Source organism: Ambystoma mexicanum, chromosome 1q (assembly GCF_040938575.1).
Source record: "Ambystoma mexicanum isolate Mex_15411 chromosome 1q, UKY_AmexF1_1, whole genome shotgun sequence".
Classification (NCBI taxonomy): Eukaryota; Metazoa; Chordata; class Amphibia; order Caudata; family Ambystomatidae; genus Ambystoma; species Ambystoma mexicanum.
In genome coordinates, this window is record NC_090922.1 from 192,263,949 (window position 1) to 192,281,508 (window position 17,560).

At 45.4% G+C, this 17,560-nt stretch overlaps 1 protein-coding gene across 1 annotated transcript in view; it reads right to left on the reverse strand.

Annotated features, from left to right (window-relative positions):
* Positions 1 to 665: 665 nt before the first annotated feature.
* Positions 666 to 17,560, reverse strand: part of LOC138526445 (toll-like receptor 13) — a 314,600-nt gene continuing 297,705 nt past the window's right edge. Inside the window, exon 4 of the mRNA XM_069637207.1 lies at positions 666 to 1,343. The gene's annotated coding sequence lies outside the window, so the exon portion shown is untranslated. The remainder of the gene's footprint in view (positions 1,344 to 17,560) is intronic.

Genomic DNA, 17,560 nt, shown 5'->3' on the forward strand with positions numbered 1-17,560 from the left:
TTATTTTGTTGGAGTAGCTGCTATTTTGTGCTTGAGATATCTGCTTCTGTGACTTCTTTATTTATTTATTATTTTTTATTTATTTACTTGTACCGTGCCGAAAGCCCGCAGGCATCTGGGCGCCAAGACATGGACACATACGACTTTGAATGTACAGGCTACAAGAAAACAGATAACATAAGGGTATCAGTCAGGGGAAGGGTCAAGTCTGGTCGAGAGTCAGTGGTCTTTATCTGAACAGGTAGGTGTTAATTTCTTTCCTGGAATGCGCTATATGAGGTCTCAAGCCTAATGGATGAGGGGAGATCGTTCCATATGGTGGCTGCTGTTGTGTGAAACTCAGAGCCTAAAGGCAAGCTAACTGCACCTCTGAGCTCTCTCTACGGTGTTGGGCTAAACGCAAACCACACTGCACATGCACAAGATTTTTCACTTCATCTAATTCCTGCAGTGTAGAGACTCAATGCTATCCCCAAGAGGGTGCACAGCACCTGGCAATGTAACATGCTGAGTTTAGGATTATATACTCTTGTACAAACTTAATAAGCACAGCATTAGTAGTGTGGAGGTTTGACCACTTAGATTGAAAATGGGAACATCTCTTTCAGCAGCTTTTCAGCTCAACAATAGACTCCAAGCACAGCAAGGCACGTTACAGACCCACGAGACAACACATATGTTTGCTTTATTGTTCCTTTACAAACAGTAGCACACTTTTTAATGAAGCACTGTAATTTAATCGTAGGCCCTTTTTAATCGGTATTAGAGAAATTGTATAGTAAATAGTCGAACGTCCCTTTGTTATTTTAAGTCCAAATTGTTGCACAAGAGCTGTTGCATCCACTACTCTGCTCCTAAGATAATTATAACACAGGATCTACTTTACTATTGTACTAAACAATCTACCTGTTGGGAGGAAAGGGGATTGGGTTTAAAAAATATAGGTTCCAAAGTCTGGTCTTTATGTCACCAGACCCTGCAAAAAACACACACGTAAGGATCAGAAGGTTATGAAGGCTTCTAGACTAACTTTCAGATACTCGGTCCATTCCCATTCTTGTGCTACCTCTAAATTCTTGGAGTGCCCCAGCTAATTGATTGGTGGCTGAGAGACAAACTCTACTCCTCAGTACATTGGAGTGGACCTTAATAGGTGGTGAGGCTCAAGTCATTATTAAATAAAGATTTTACTTATGATATATTTTCCTCATATTTTGTCCTTTATGAGTCCTCTTATAAATTGTAGTGTACAGATTGAGGAGGCATGTTGTTGGGTTGAGTACCACAATCATTCCCAGAAATCTCAGTGTGTTCAGCAGTCATTGCAGCGATCTGTGCTCAACCTTAACAATAAATAAAAAAAATAGAATAGAATTAACATGAAACAGTAAATGTGTTTTCCACAATAAATGAAACTAGAAATTACAACAGCATAAAAAGAATACATCTACACATGCATTTCATGACATATAAACAAACATTTCCTTTATCAATATAATTTAATCCCAGTGAATAAAAAAAATGCATTACGTAATGACCTATTCACACCACTTAAACAAAGCTTCCAAATATATTAAGAATTCAATGATTTCAATTTTCCTAAATGTTTTTTAAAAAAGCTCTGATGAATAGAACTCAGATTATCACAATAAATGAACAGATGTTCCAATGTTTTGGTAGGGTCTACATCCCTGCAGAAACAACAGTTAATTCAATCAACATCCTCAGGATTAAAATGCTTCTATAGCTCTCAAGTCCCATAGATACAACATCTAAATTAACCAAAATCTTTTCAGACTTTTTGGACATGGGAAAAACCTCCAGTGAGATACCAGCGTACCCAGAGACTTGTGTTCGCTTGTGGCAGAGATGGCTCATACTCTTCTGACCATGGAAATCGATAGTTAAAGTACTCCAGTCAAACCTCAAAAAATTACCTTTATCCTTTGCAGGAGTACACTTCAGGTCTTCTATAGTAGAACCAAATCTGCCCAAAATTCCCTCGCACTGAGTCTGAAGTCTGAAATTCGTGACTGATTTCACCTTTGTTGACCAACCACTTCCACCTAAACATAGATCTAATGCTACATATTCCTAGATCAAATAAAAATGCTGTCATAGGAACAGCATTAGGAATTGACAATACTCTTCTCCATATCTTGCTTTCTGTTCTCTGTCAAAACAGCAAGATCCATGCTGTATGGGCCTCTACACCATAAGATAATTTAGGGATAGCGTAGTCATATAATATTTCAGAAACGGGATAAGTGAATATTTGCAGTATTTATAATTAATTAACTTTATCTGACTAATTAATAGATCTGATCGATGGTTAAAAAACGTACTCACACTCTCTCTGTTTGGGCCACCTAGAATATAAAACCCAAGGTAAACAAACTCCCTAACTTTTCCTAGTTGAACTCCACCCATGTACTAATTTTCTTTCACAACACGGTTTGTTTGCCTGAAGGTCAGAATTATAGTTTTCAGAGCATTCATTCTCAAATAATCTTTTTTCTGCATATGCCTCAAAAGCAGTAATCAGTCTCTGTAGGCCTAAAACAGTGGTGACAAACAAGAGATGATGGTTAGGGTAGACAACCCATATGGGCCTCGGATGCTCTATCTTCAGGGGAGCTAAAGCTGCACTTTCAATCTCTTAACCCACGTCAGAGACTCAAAGGTTAAAAAGGCTAGGGGCTAAGATACAGCCTTGTCTTAAGCCGTTTTTAACTGGTATTACTTCAGTCAAGACCCCTGAGTTGTTCAGTTTAACCTGTACCTGAGTGGATTTGTGTAATTGAATAATTAATTTCGATAAATCCAGAGGTAAACCCAAATTGTTACCGGCACCTTTTCCGGACCGACAAACTACAAGTCTGCCGGGAGGGCCAGTGAACTACTGGTAAAGCAGACCTGCCAGTAGTTTAAGCCCCTGCCAGCAGTTTTTCACTGTAGCACCGCCACCGTTGCTAACGGTGCTGGTACTTCAGTGATCCCATTCCCGTGGAGTCCTATAAGACTCCACAGGATTAGGAATTTACCATTCCTCTGCCACCCATAATATCCTGGTATTACCGGGATATCGGGTGGCAGAAACAGTAAGGTTAGTATGCCGGTGAGTATGCAAGCACCCCAGGCATATTATAGGACAGGTCTAGCATTGATCTAAACAGGGTATGCTTGCGTCACATGGAAAAGGTCTAGCACGGTCCTCAGCAGTGGCAGCTTCCCTAACATGCAACAGAACAGACCTACCATGAGCCTCAACAGTTCTGGATCGCCTCACATACTAGATGCACAGAGGCAGTTATTACACAAGGGGGCAGATCTGCGAAGAATCCTCAGGGAACAGATGATGCGCTGCTCTGGCACAGCAGCAAAGCTGGCAGCCTCTTCTGGCATTGCTGCAACTATGCACAATTCACAGATTGGGGAACTGAAAGAAGAGCGTGGCGTAACATGCTCAGCCCTCCTTCCCACCAGAAATGCTGAGAAGGCATTATGTGGAAGTGAAAAAGCCACAACAGCGAGAGTGCCACATTCCACAAGCACTTTCAGTACAGGAAGGATTTGCACTGAAAACCATGGCGGTGACTGCACCGCATCTTCTGAAATGTCAGAGTAAAGTAGCATTACATATTGTAAATCCTGTCTCTTTCTCTGATGGCACAGCTACGATATCCCAAGAAGTTCCTCCGGAACTAGACACTGCATATGTGCTATGACAATCACACTACCCATGCATTTTGTAAACCCTCTTTCCTTTGGCTGCATGCAACAGGTCAGTATCAGCGTGGGGAAGGAAAAGGCTGACTATTGAAGCACTTTCTATAGCTGCAGCAATGCACTTTGCAGGCAGCACATTCATCTCCAATGGTACAAACATGTCTACACCAGAACCCTACATACTGTACCATCAGCACAGGCTCAGACTCAAGGTACATTTAAGTAAAGGTGCAGAATCCTATTGGCTGGATGATGCTGATCAGATGTTAGCAACAGGGCTCTATCATAGTTTTTCTGTTTAAAAAGGTCTGAAGTCTTGCAGTCATACCTGCCAAGTGTCACACATCTAGTGTGATACTCACTCATAGCCCCTCACAACCCCCCACCCCCCACCCCCCGCCCGCCCCATCCTCACTGCAACAAGTGAAAACCTTGCCAACCTTGCTCTACGGGCGAGAGATTTTAAATCTTCCAGCTGAGTCCTCCTTAGACAATCTGGGGGGCTATTTATGGAAGCAATCTCTACGTTTTCTCTGCTGCCTACCAATCTCCTTTTAACAGATTCACACTCGGCATCCAATCTTTAGACTTCAGTGTTTTATTAAAAAATCGATACTATTATACAAAATATTAAATCTACTAAAAATGATCCTTATATGAAGTTCTGAAAACTAGCAAGTTGCCCCTGAGCTATCCTCCCGAGACACACAAAGGTCTCTATCAAGTTAGTAAATGATATGATAGTTAGTATATGAATATATATGAAACTATAAAAAACGAACATGCTGCATCACTCATCTTGCATTTCAGGCTTTACATATGAGGCGTAACCTCATAAAAAATTACTCTATCAGAGGGAATGAGGTTGTTCTTAGCATATTCTTGCAGGGCCTAGCAGGTGAGTCAGTATTTAGCAAATTATGGCTGCGCCTAACTTGTGAGGATTTAACAGGTATAAGATTGCAGTAAGAGGCCATATGAGGCAATACTGCCATAAGAAGAAGTGCTCCTGGCCTATGATGGGTCTGCTGGCATATCATGACTGCCCCATTATATATTGGGGTAGCACTGTAGTTAATATATGGCTGAAAACTAAAATAGCCTTTTGTTCTCAATGGTACTATTTGTTAGTTCATTTATCGTAAATGTATTGCATTTGTTTTATTTTTTATGATTTCACTTCCTGTGATTTCACCAGGTCCACAGGTCATAAGGCATGACTTTCTGTGATGTTGTCAGAGTCAATGGTCATATGGTGTTACTTCTTGCGATGTCATTGGATATGCAAGATCACTTTCACTACCTCTGGCATTTTGGTGAATTGACATAAATGCTGGATTAATTTAATATGCATCTTCAAGAGCTGTGGCAGAGTGCTTCAGATCTCTGTACAAGACCTAAAAGTAAGCATTGCACTGAATAATGGTGATATCATGCTAGGAACCAGAGTGAAAACATTGGGCGGAGACAGCGATGAAACACTTTAGAAGAAGCAACGATCAGAAAAGTGAAGGAAACAAAAGCGTAAAGAAAGAAGCACAGAGGGGAACATGTTATACAGAACTGAATATAAAAGAGAAGAGTCATTGGGGAGGAAAGGGGTGCAAGGCTGGAGACAAGAACGAGGACAGAGGAGAAATGGAGAGACATCACTGAGGGCAAGAAACGAGGCACTGGGGAGACAAATAAAGTAAAAAATGTGGACAAGTGGAAGCATGGACTGAAGGGAAAAAAAAAACACTACCATAAAATCACACAGAGAGCCCTGGCCATGCTCATTTTATTTTATCAATGAAGCCGTTTGTTGGAGAGGTTTGGCAAAGTGTACACTTTGAGAGGATGCTGGAACCCAGAACAAGCAATAATAACACTTATGGGTTGGGGGTTGTCCAGTGTGTACATTTTAGTGAGCACATCTCTCAATGTGTTTGATCGGTAAGTGATATCCCAGAGCATGTCTGTGGATACAGAGTCATTGGCCCTCATTACGACCCTGGCGGATTTCGCGGTGCTAAATGCACCGCGAAGCACGGCGGAAAGCCGTCGATAGCGCCATGGGGGTTGGCGGATTTACCACCCCATGCCGACCTTGGCGGAGTGGTAAATCCCCAATCCCCATTTTACCCTTCCCCATTCCCATTCTTGCCCCATAGGGTATAATGGGAGTGGGGAAGGAGTTAATTACGCCGCCGTAAAGTACGGCGGCGTAATTAACAACGAGGTCCCTTAGCGCCATGGTTTTCTCCGCCCGGTAAAACCAGGCGGAGAAAACCTCCATGGCGCTAAGGGAACTCGTAGTACGGCGGACGGGTCCGCCGCGATTAGCGCTGGCGGAAACCCACTCCGCCAGGGTCCTAATGAGGGCCATTGTGTGTGTGGTGGTGGGAGGGACATATTCCATTATATGCCAGCTGCATAGACAATGGCCCTCATTACGACCCTGGCGGATTTCGCGGTGCTAAATGCACCGCGAAGCACGGCGGAAAGCCGTCGATAGCGCCATGGGGGTTGGCGGATTTACCACCCCATGCCGACCTTGGCGGAGCGGTAAATCCCCAATCCCCATTTTACCCTTCCCCATTCCCATTCTTGCCCCATAGGGTATAATGGGAGTGGGGAAGGAGTTAATTACGCCGCCGTAAAGTACGGCGGCGTAATCAACAACGAGGTCCCTTAGCGCCATGGTTTTCTCCGCCCGGTAAAACCAGGCGGAGAAAACCTCCATGGCGCTAAGGGAACTCGTAGTACGGCGGACGGGTCCGCCGCGATTAGCGCTGGCGGAAACCCACTCCGCCAGGGTCCTAATGAGGGCCAATGCCCCTAAGTGTTTATTTGGGGCAGATGATAATGGTGTGTATGTGTGTGTTTACAAGGTGAATTGCTATTGCTTTGCAAACAGAGTTGGAGATTTTGTTTTGGGGGGGTGGGTACATGTGAGTCAGGAATTACTTTGTGTGTGCCTTTGCTGCATGTGAGATGTGTGTGTTTGTGGGGGCAGGCAATAGCCAAGAGAGAGTTTGAATGTGCATGTTGGTTTGGTTATGCCCGTTGATCTGTACGTTGGGCAGAATACAGTCCAGATTTGGAATGCTCGATTTAACACTTCCCTGAACGTGTATCTTGTACAGAAGGTGGGCTTGAGTGTGCGTGGTGTTTACTCCATGATGTTGGCACTCTCCGGCCCTGCTCCAAAATCGAGCTGTGATTTCTCTAGGCCTGGATGGCCACCAGCCGCGTGGTCTGCATCCTTCTCTGCGGCATTTTGGACGGTGTACATCTCATAAAAATCGAGTTTGACACCTCCGCTTTCACCGCCGTTCCCAGGATTGCAGATCTGTTCTTCGTCGCCACTGTTGGCACTCTCCGCCCCTGCTCGGGATCCTGTGAGCCCCACCCGTCCATAGGCACACACGCACACAGCTGCTTCAGGTTTGGGCTCCCCGGTCGCACTGGCGCAGCCGGGAATACCCCGTTTATTTATACCGCATGCAGCAGAGTGAAACGTCACTCCGCTGCGTGCGTGCGTGCACCCTTAAAGGGGCAGTGCCACACATGACACAAGCGTAGGCAGGGTCAGCATGCCTCACAGGATGCAGGAAGGTGGTAAGGTATTTGCTGAAGAAGTCTGCATGTATCCCCCAAGTCAGAGAGCTCAATGCCAGTAAGATGAATCACTGGTTCAATTAACCTTAGTTGTGCCAACCCAAGAATGTACATCCCCGAGAATAGTAAATAAAAGAGGCAAGACACAGTTGTGATGGGAGATTTGAAAGGCTGCAGGTTTTATTAAATTCACTGAGAGTTCGTTTGCTAGCAATCCATAAATAATGAGCGCTGTTAAAGCAGATATTCTAAATGCTAATTATCTGCACTGACATTTAATTACTACTGGGTGAGAGGTTTAACTTCCGGGGCAAATTTATTCTGGATCAGGGGTCACTTCGGGATAGATTACTTCCAGGGCATTGTTCTTTTAATGTCCTCCCGTGAACCATTTGTGGGTCATTGCTTTTAATTGCCCTGTCTTCTAAGTATGGAGTGCAGTTGCGTTCTTCCTGTGGCCAGCCTTCATGGCTCTGCTGCGGCCCCAGGGTATATAAGAGCATTACCCCTCTTATTTTGTTGGAGTAGCTGCTATTTTGTGCTTAAGATATCTGCTTCTGTGACTTCTTTATTTATTTATTATTTTTTATTCGAGAGTCAGTGGTCTTTATCTGAACAGGTAGGTCTTAATTTTTTTCCTGGAATGCGCTATATGAGGTCTCAAGCCTAATGGATAACGGGAGATCATTCCATATGGTGGCTGCTATTGTGTGAAACGCAGAGCCGGGGCCAATTGTTTTCTTGTATCTGGTGGTTTCTAGGTGGCCCAATGCTTGGGATCTGAGGGTCCGCCTTGGTACTTATGAAGAAAGAGAACATGTTAGTAATGCAAATGTTGACAGTCCTGAAAATGCTATGTGGAGGGAGTGGGCGGGAGGTGTTCAAAAGTCTGGCCTACAAAAGGGGCAGAGTGAAGCTGCTTCTTGTTTATAAATGGGTTTTATGGAGACCCTGCTCCTTCCTTTGACGTGCTTGGGACCCCTGGAAAGGGAGGAGACATGTTAATCCCAGGTAACCAAAATAAAGAGGGGACTCACTTCTGGGGGTCACCACTAAGGTGCTCATCCCCCTAGTGTTCAGCTTGCAGATGAACGGGGGTGTTTACATTTCCAGAGATCTGTGGGTAACCTGAGACCACAAGTCCAGATTCTCCAAAATCGGGTCCGGGTTCCCTGAATGGGGCCATTCCGAGTTTGGAGGGCCCGTTAATTCGTCCTTCAGGGAACCCGGGCCCAGACCTTCCCCATTCCCATTTGAGCCCCCATAGGGCTCAATGGGAATGGGTGTGGGAGCTAGCAACGGGCCGATTATGACCAGACGTCCTGAGCGGGTCCCGCGAGGGAATCTCGTAATAGTGCGGAGTGGGTTTCACGGCATCGGCACTATTACCGGCGCCGTTAAACCCATTCTGCACATCTTGTAATGAGGCCCACAGTCTTGCTGCAGTGGCTCAGAGGACGGATTTGCAGCGGGTACAGCCCTTCACTTCCTCGTCCTGACTGAGAGCCATAAAATGAGTCTCATTGAGTTTACTCAAATGCAGCAGCCACTGTAAAAGGCCAGAAAGCCAGAAAACCGCAACGTTTTGTGCAACACAGCCACAGAAAAGAGGAAGTGAATGAAGCCTGGGGACATGACACAGGGTGGAGAGTTCACACTGTATACTTTCTTCACAAAATGGTGTCAGGAAATAATTTCACACCTGAGCAGACACCTCTGGCAGAATGAAACTGGATCATATATTTTTTTTTACAAAAGCATTACCCAGGTCATGGTTTTACGCATTTGCAAGAGTGGGGTAGAGAGCTGGGGCCTGTGACGACTTCAAGAGGAAGGTGTTTTTGATCAGCAAGTGTCTTGCGGCACACACGGTTACTAAGTCACCCCATGGCACATGTTCATGGCTTTTACAGATATTGCAACTTCAAATGAATGTTTTCTTCACAGCCAGATTAGCAGGGAGACATTCCGGGAAGATACATGTTCTACGTACAGCACTTTGGTGAAAGCGCAATTTAAATAATTAATACATTGTTTTCATTATTATGTTGTCCATTTAACAGCTTACAAAGTTCTCATCCCATTACACAGGGATATTTACAATGTAAACAGACATCTTTGATTGTTTTTATTATTAAGTGCATTTGGATAAATAATAGATTGTTTAAAACATACATTATACAAGTAATTAATAAGTAACATTCAAATATATTCAAATTGATCTGAGGAGTGGGAGTGGACTTCACTATAGGCCCTATTATACTCTATGCTGAGTGCTCCACGCTGAGTCAGCATATGGCATGCCGTTTCCACTTTCCTACAGCATAATCTTTCACCCATAGATAAGCCTGCCCAAGCCCTCGTATGTTTGAGAATGGGAAGCTTTTGAGGGCCGACCCCCAAAATAAATCTTTTCAACATAGGGAAACTCAGCTTTACCAGGTAGGACTTTGGCAGACCAAGTGTAAAAGCATGGTGGCACAGGACTCAAATTTTCAAAGGCTGGCTAGGTGGTCTAGGGCAGTGCCTGCATGGTTGCAAATTAATCTCTCTTCAATACTTGACACATTTAAGTCCAGCCAGGACTCTGGGGTGCTACCCATGCCAATCTCTAAAATATGGAATTTCACCGACCTTTCCAGGTCCCTAAACCAAACACTCTTCGAAAATCTCTTGGAATGCCCTACTGCCCTGCCCAGAAGGGTATCAGGGCCTAGACAACCATAGTGTATCTTGTCCTAAAACTTGCTGGCTGCCGTTTTTCAGAGCATCAGTAGAGAAGGAATGCCCAGTTCCAACCTGATCGCCTCCACAGGAACCCTGCCTGGTACTCAAAATAAGGGCTGCAGAACTTTTGCTTCAAGCCTAGGAAGCCACACCACTGCCCTTAGCGGGAATAGCTCCAGTGCATAGAGTATGCCTGGAATAATTGAGACTCTGTAGGCAATCATTTTTGCCTCCATTGACCGACCACCCTGGGTATCAATGATTCTTTTCTGTGCCATTTATACCAGGCCCTGTTAGAGATCCTCACTGCCAAGTGTACCGGTGATAAACATGGCCTGATGGGGACTCCCAGGTACCTATACTCTGCAACCTGCTCTAACTTCGCTTCCCCCCAGCTTCCATATAAAGGAAGGTTCCCCATGTGCTCCTTTTCCACAGATCATTACTCTAGTTTTGGATGCATTAGGATTAAGGCTGTGGTTGCTTGCAAAAATATGTAGGGCACTGAGTGCTGCAGACCTAGCCGTGTACGGTCTAAGATCACTGAATCGTCTGCATAGAGCAGACATGGGAGGGGTCCGTTCTATACCAAGGCGGATGGTTCTCAATCGATCTCTAAGCACTGTAGGGCTTAGATGTATACAAATTATACAATAAGGGGGCCAAAGGGCATCTCTGTTTCAACCCCCGTTTTGTCCTGAGGGGACTCGATAAGACCCCTTCTTGAGACAGTCTCACCCTAACCTGGGTGTCACTATACAGTGCATGGATGAGTATAGGAGTGAGGGGTCTATGCCCCATGCTTCCAGGTTTCCCCAGAGTTTAGATCTAATTACGCTGTCAAAAGCTGCAGAATAGTCAATGAAGCATAAGCAAAGCACCGCTCCAGGATAGCACTGCCTGTCTCATATAAAGGTTAACAAGGTCCATATTGAATGGGAAGTCCTGCAACCTTTTCTGAAACCTGTCTGTTGGTAACTCAGTAGACCCTTCTCCCTGACCCAAACTGACAGCCACTCCAATAACTGGGTGGCAAAGAGCTCTGGAGCTGCAGTCCAGCATTGTGAGGAGTCTAAAGTTGGATGGACCATTCCACGGCCCCTACTTAGAACAGGAATGAGAATTGATAATTTTCATGATGGAGGTATACTCCCTGAGTCACAAACATGCTTGAATAGTATAAAAAGTAGTGCCCCCACCATTGCTGGTCGCCCTTTACGACCAAATTACACAGACCATCATGGCCCACGGCCCTAGAAGCCTTGGACCTCACTATGCTGGTCATTAGGTCTTCCCCCTAAATTGTCTACTTACCAGGGAATCCACCATGGATTCCTTTGTCTCTCCTGCGGTTGGTTCCCCCTCTTGCCCGTAGAGCTTTTCTATATGTTGGGCCCATTCTTCCTCTGAAATACCCACCAGCTCCTTAGCCTCCACCCTCGCTCCGTGGCTCTGAACAAGGTGCCAGAATTGGTTTGAGTCTTGGGTGTTTATGAGGTGGTTCATAAATGTCCAACCTTCGTTATTCAATGAAAATCTGTACCCGTTCAGCCAGTTTTCATAACTGGCCCTAGGTGCTGAGATGTATTGAGCTTTCTCACCACGGTCAAACAACGGCTTCTCTTTATCCTTCGCACCACCCCATGTAATATTTCTTTCATTTTATAAATGCCAGAATCAAAGAGACTCCCTGGCTGGCTCTCTTAGTTATACTTAAGGAAATGTCTAAGATCATCAGGGCAAAAAAGGGACCGTAGCTCCCCCAGATCTTCCACACATTTTGCCAAATTTGCAGTTTGTCATAGCCAGATCGACCCAGGGCAGCATTGAATTTTTCAATGCAGCCCGCTGACCAGCACAGTCTATTCCCCTGGATGTTTACAGAGGGGTTTCACATTAGTCTGGCTACTGGTATCCTATGCATGCCCTCACAGTTCACAAGGAGAATAACATGATCACTGGTCACTGTGGACTTCAACAATAATTTGGCGGCTTGAATAGCCAAATTAGAATTCATAAAAATTAAGTTGATGTAGCTACTGTGGTGGCCATTTGACCATGTGTGCTACTTTCTGCCCTCTTTGGTCTCCAGTGGTGATAACTCAAACTCTGCAAGGCAGCCCTCCATGGTGACACCCATGAGTCTAGAATCCCCCGCTCCCCCTCTTGAGGTATATCCCTTCTGAGATCTATGTTGAAATCCCCTGTCAGTATTATTGAACCCCTGGGGAATTGTAATTGCCAACAGCACAGTCTCAATCACGACCTACATCACAGCATTTGTCAGTTCCCCACCCGGGAATCATATAGTGTAGCTACCAAAACCTCCTGATCTGGCCAGAAATTCTTCACACGGACCACCAAAAAGTTTCCATGTGATCTGCCAGGTACATATTCAGAAAGGCCAAAGTTAGCTTTTATCCCAATACATAGCCCTCCCATCGGGCAGCCCCTTGCTGGCGGTAATGACAAACAGAATAGAAGTGAGTAACCATATAAGTCAAATGGGGAACATAACCAAGTTTCTTGCAAACAGAAGCACTCAACATTCCTTAAAGCTGCCAGAAGAGTAGGGTTTAAAAAAAAGGATTTGTGCCCACTAGAGTTCCAGGACAACAAGCTAAAGTTCTTTGCCCTCTCCAAGGTTGGCTGTCAATGCCGAGGGACGCTCACCTGGAGCTATTTCCCTGGTTGCCTCATGGGTGCCAAGCGACCGTCCGGGTCGGTTTCCCCCAGCAGGGAGATTGGGCCTTGAGAGATAAACCTATGTTTGAGGATTTGCCTTGCTTGATGGAATACTCTAATTTCAAATCCCAAGTGATGGAGAACTTCAACGTTTTTACAGATATGCTCAACCACCACCGGTGAAATGAAAGCTACCAAGGACCAATTGTTTGCATTCTAGATAGATGGCAATTCCAATTTAAGAATATCCCTGGATGAAACAGTCCGTAATTCTGGGATCAAGTTCAAGAGCTCCAAAAACCATGTGACGTTCAAAAAAGGGATATTGGCTGTTGGTTTTAGCTCCACAAATTTGATGTGAACAAAGTTCTTGAACTCCTCCACGTCCAGCCCTTTGTTCTTCTTGGTCAGGTTTTTGGGCCTCAGAGCCTCCACTCTGTCCAGCCACATGTCTTGCGTGGTTATATGTTGGGTGACCGACAGGTCCATTCTCTCCCTTCTATGCTCTTTCGGTTGGTGCATAATGGGACACAGATCTGGGTCCTCCACTAGGACTCTCTTACAGACATACACCTCAGTTTGTAGCTGTTGAGGGTGGTAATCCCTTTTGTATTTATGAGGCACGGTGGTGGGAGGGAATAGCGACATAGAAGCTTTGTTTAACTCGACTGATGGTGGCCTCTGCTGAGGAAGCTGTAGCTTATTTGGATAGGAGGTGTGAATCGGAGCCACATTGTTGGCTGTAGGAGGCCTCATCGGCCCACACTTAGTTTGTAGTTCCACCTCCGTCGTGGGCTGGGCAAGCCAACGGTCCAGCAGGCCCCCTAGGGTCTGCCTCCTCACCTCCCCACTGCCAATTTCCTTTGAAGCAGTTCTACCCCCCTCCTGTCGAGCTTGTAGCTGTAGGGTCCCCTTATGGGACATTTTATTTTTGCAGAAATTAGTTTGGGACTTCTGCTGCAGCAAGGACCTTTTCTTACAAACTTTAATTTTACATTTGGGAGACGAGGAGCCAATGGGGAGTGATTAAGCATTGAGAGTTCCACACAGATTGCCTCCAACGCGGCACTTTCCGTATCATTCACCACATAAGCTGTATCTTCCAGAGTGTTTCCCCCGCAAGGCGAGGACATAGTGCTTAGAGCAGGGGTGGGGGTGGGATCAGAGATCTTAGTGCCAAATCAGATGACGAGCTTGGGTAGAAGTCAATTTAAAGACTCTGTTTGCCCCCTTTTTTCTGCCCCAGAAGTCCCCAGAGGGCCAAGTGTAGTTGTCAGCCGAGTCAGGACCTTCACACCTTTCAACAGGCCCTCCTTTAAGTGCTGCTGTTCTTCTGCCATATTTGCACATAGTTGCAATAATGCCTCAACCTTGGGTTCCAAAACTAAGGATGATGCTTTGGGGTGTATGCTTAGATTGTGTGGACCACTGGGACATAGATCATTTGAAGTCACTGAGTGCCTCCTCATCATCACTTTCCCCTGTAGAAGACTATGTGGTCGTTATGAATTTTTTTAAGTCTGGGGTAGCAGAGTGGTTTGAGGGCAAAACGTTGTCATACACAAAGTCAGCCGGCACCATAGAGTTCCTTTGGATGACTTGATATAGTTTCAACAAGGACCCATTATTGTCGATTGAGGTGTTACCATTGATAGCTTCATCCTCTCTGTTGTCAAAAGGTTTGGCCAATGGCACCATTCTTGAGTGAGTCAGTAGTGGAGATGTAATCGTTCCAAAGAAAGATTTGAATGTAGTTTGTGCAGGGTCCACCTTCAGTGCTTCAAATTTAGAGGGTTTCTTATTACATGGTGCAGCGCCTATCAGACTCCTGCTGATTTGAAGACTACAAGCTCGGAAGTGCTGGAAGTGGGTTTATAAGGAGGACTTGTCAGGATCTTCGTTGCAGCTCCGTTTCTCAGTTGCTCTGGAGGTAAAGGGGCAGTGTTCCCTAGCCCAATGCCACCAGTAACACGAAACGTTAAATGATCCTAAATGTTGCGCATGCCTGGAAAGATTCACGACTTTTTAAGGTCTGAGTGCAGCAATGAGAACCTTTAGCCAGTGGACCCGTCACTGTAGAGTACTTGTACTAATCAGATGCTTTTTAAAATAAATATGGATCCATTTGAAATAGATTTATTTTACTGACTGTGAAAGACACTAGATGGGAAAAGAAGGTGATGCTAATGCTATCCCTCGCGATTAAATCAGCCAAGCTGCATACATAATCTCACATACTAGCACCACCTACACTAGAATGCAGCTACCCCCATGACAATTCAGCCTAGCTGCACACATAGTATATGTCCCACACACCCTACACACTACTTCCAGCATTAGAATGCAGCTATCCACCTCAAAAGATATCGGTCTAGCTGCCCACACGCGCTATTGACTGCTCTGACTATCTCCACTTACCTGGACTCTCGGTCCGTGAAGGCGGTCAACCTACAGCGCATTGAGACTATACCAATGGTGAAAGGCGCTATACAAAGGCCTGTTAACATAACATATTAACCAGAGTAACCCTAGAAATAGATATTAGGAGAATGGGGGTAAAATAGGGGGTGCAAATAGGATTAGGCAGGCAGGTCGCTGGACAAACAAATAACGGTTAACCAGCCAACCTGGTTAATGCAAACATATATTTTAGCAAGCTGTTGGAATTTTTGACAAAGGTGATATTATGCAAGTTCAGAGTAGGTTTAAGACAATAAAATGTTTGCATTAAATTAATGGACACCCTAAAAAAGTAACATGTTCAGCGGTTGCAAACAGGCACCCAAAATATTTTCCAAACTTGCAGGTTTTCTATTGTGGGATTTTATTTGAATACATTTCATCATATTTAGTTGTTGCAGCTTAAAATCCATTAATACAAAAATACATTAAAAGCAAATTACCAGTCTGTGAGCAACCCCACTATTCTCCCCTTATCAGGTGCCTTCAAGGTCCAAACCCACAGCACCCTGAATGCACCTCAGCCAAAACGTAATCCTTGTAATTCCCACATGCCAGACTTGCAGTGTTCCTTGAAGTGCTCGGTCAATGCTTTAAACACATAATCCATAACAATGTTCCCTCTAACCAATCTCCATTATTTCAAGTTAACAATAATAACAATATCACATTTGTATCTAGCTCTTCCGAGTGCAAACCTCCCTTGAGAGCTTGTAATAAGTGTTAGCAATACCCATCTACATGGTCTTAATGGTAATGTGGTGTATTGCAAAGTGGTCTTCTATAGCGCATTTCTGAAATTTGTGGTGGCCTTGTGGTGTATGGTTTTGTGAAAAAAGAGGGGAGTAGTTACAAGCAAGTATTGAGGTGTGAAACTTTACATTCATGAGTGTGGGCTGGAAGTAAGAGTCCTGTGTGCCGGTATGGTTCTATGTTATTTGGAGCATTGATACTTCGGTATGTGTCTAGAGGGAAAAAAAACACAAATCCACTAGCTGACAGTGCCATGTGATAGGGCCAAAGATATAGCAGGCCATGAGATAGCGAGCCAACTGCTCCCCAAATAATTTGTATGTCTCGGGTGGTGTTAGCAGGTGTTCATAAGCCATGTGCGTTTTGGTCTTTGTGCGTAGTTTTATGGAGCTATTAGAGAGAAAGGTGAGTCAGTCAGTTGGGGAAGGAGGAGGAGGTTTGGGGACCTCAGGAGCCGTTTTATTGGAATTTTAGGGCTAGGATAAAGCAATAAAGTTCAATTAATGTTGCTCTCCATTGATGCTGTATTGTTACTGTCCCTGGGTCCATGTTAAGATGACTGTGTGGTGGAGTCAGTGGGCCTCATTACGAGTTGCCCGGTAAAACCGGGTTCATTACCGGCATGCCGGAATGAGCGGGTCCGTGCATGTATGAACCCGCTAATAGCGGGTCGTTACGAGTGCGCGAGCACGCGCGTTCCCCCATGCCGGTAGTGGCAATACCGCCATGCAGGTAAAGGGCCTCCAAGCCCCCTATACCGGCATTGCGGGGCCCGCCCATTGCGCTACCGCCTCACACTAACCCGTAAATACCGGCACGGTAATACCGGCATGTTATTACCGTGTGCGCAAAAAACGGACCCGGAAATTACGTCATCGCGCAGGAACGGGAAATGGGCTGGCGGCCATCTTTAAAAACACAATCCATTGCCATCCTCCATTACTACCACTACACCCGTGTTGTTGAGTGCCAAAACACAACCAGGATGTCAAAGGCCACCGGAAAAAGCTCACAAAGGAAGAGGAAGCAGCGCTTTTCAGATGCTGAATTGACAATGCTAGCGGACACCCTACAACAGCATGCTGACATAATCCGAAGCACGGACCTGAAGCATGCGGCCCAAACGCGTAAAAACAGGTGTGGCAGGAAGTTGCGCAGAGGACAACAGCAGTGGGGAGCACCCCAAGGAGTGTCTGGGATTGCAGAAAGCGCTGGGACGACCTCCGCCTCAGTGTCCGGAAGATCCTTGCGGAAAACCGGAGGGCCGCAATGGCGACAGGCGGTGGCACATACTCCCCTGTTAAGCTCACCACATGGGAGGAGATTGCAAGTGGATTCATCGACCCAGAATCCATAGAGGGGATCGGAGAGCAGGAGTTCGGGGCAGCTACTACAACAGAGGAAGGTGAGTGAACCATCACATCCACCAATAACAAAACATGATGTGACACAAGTGAGGTGGGAGTCCGATTAGGCAAGGCAATTCCTTTACCCAAGGCAACATCAACTCACCAACAGAATACTGATTGCCACCCCCTGCACCACACGCATGCTGCGTGAAATATGTAAACCCAACAGAGGTGCAACATGACCCATCCATGCC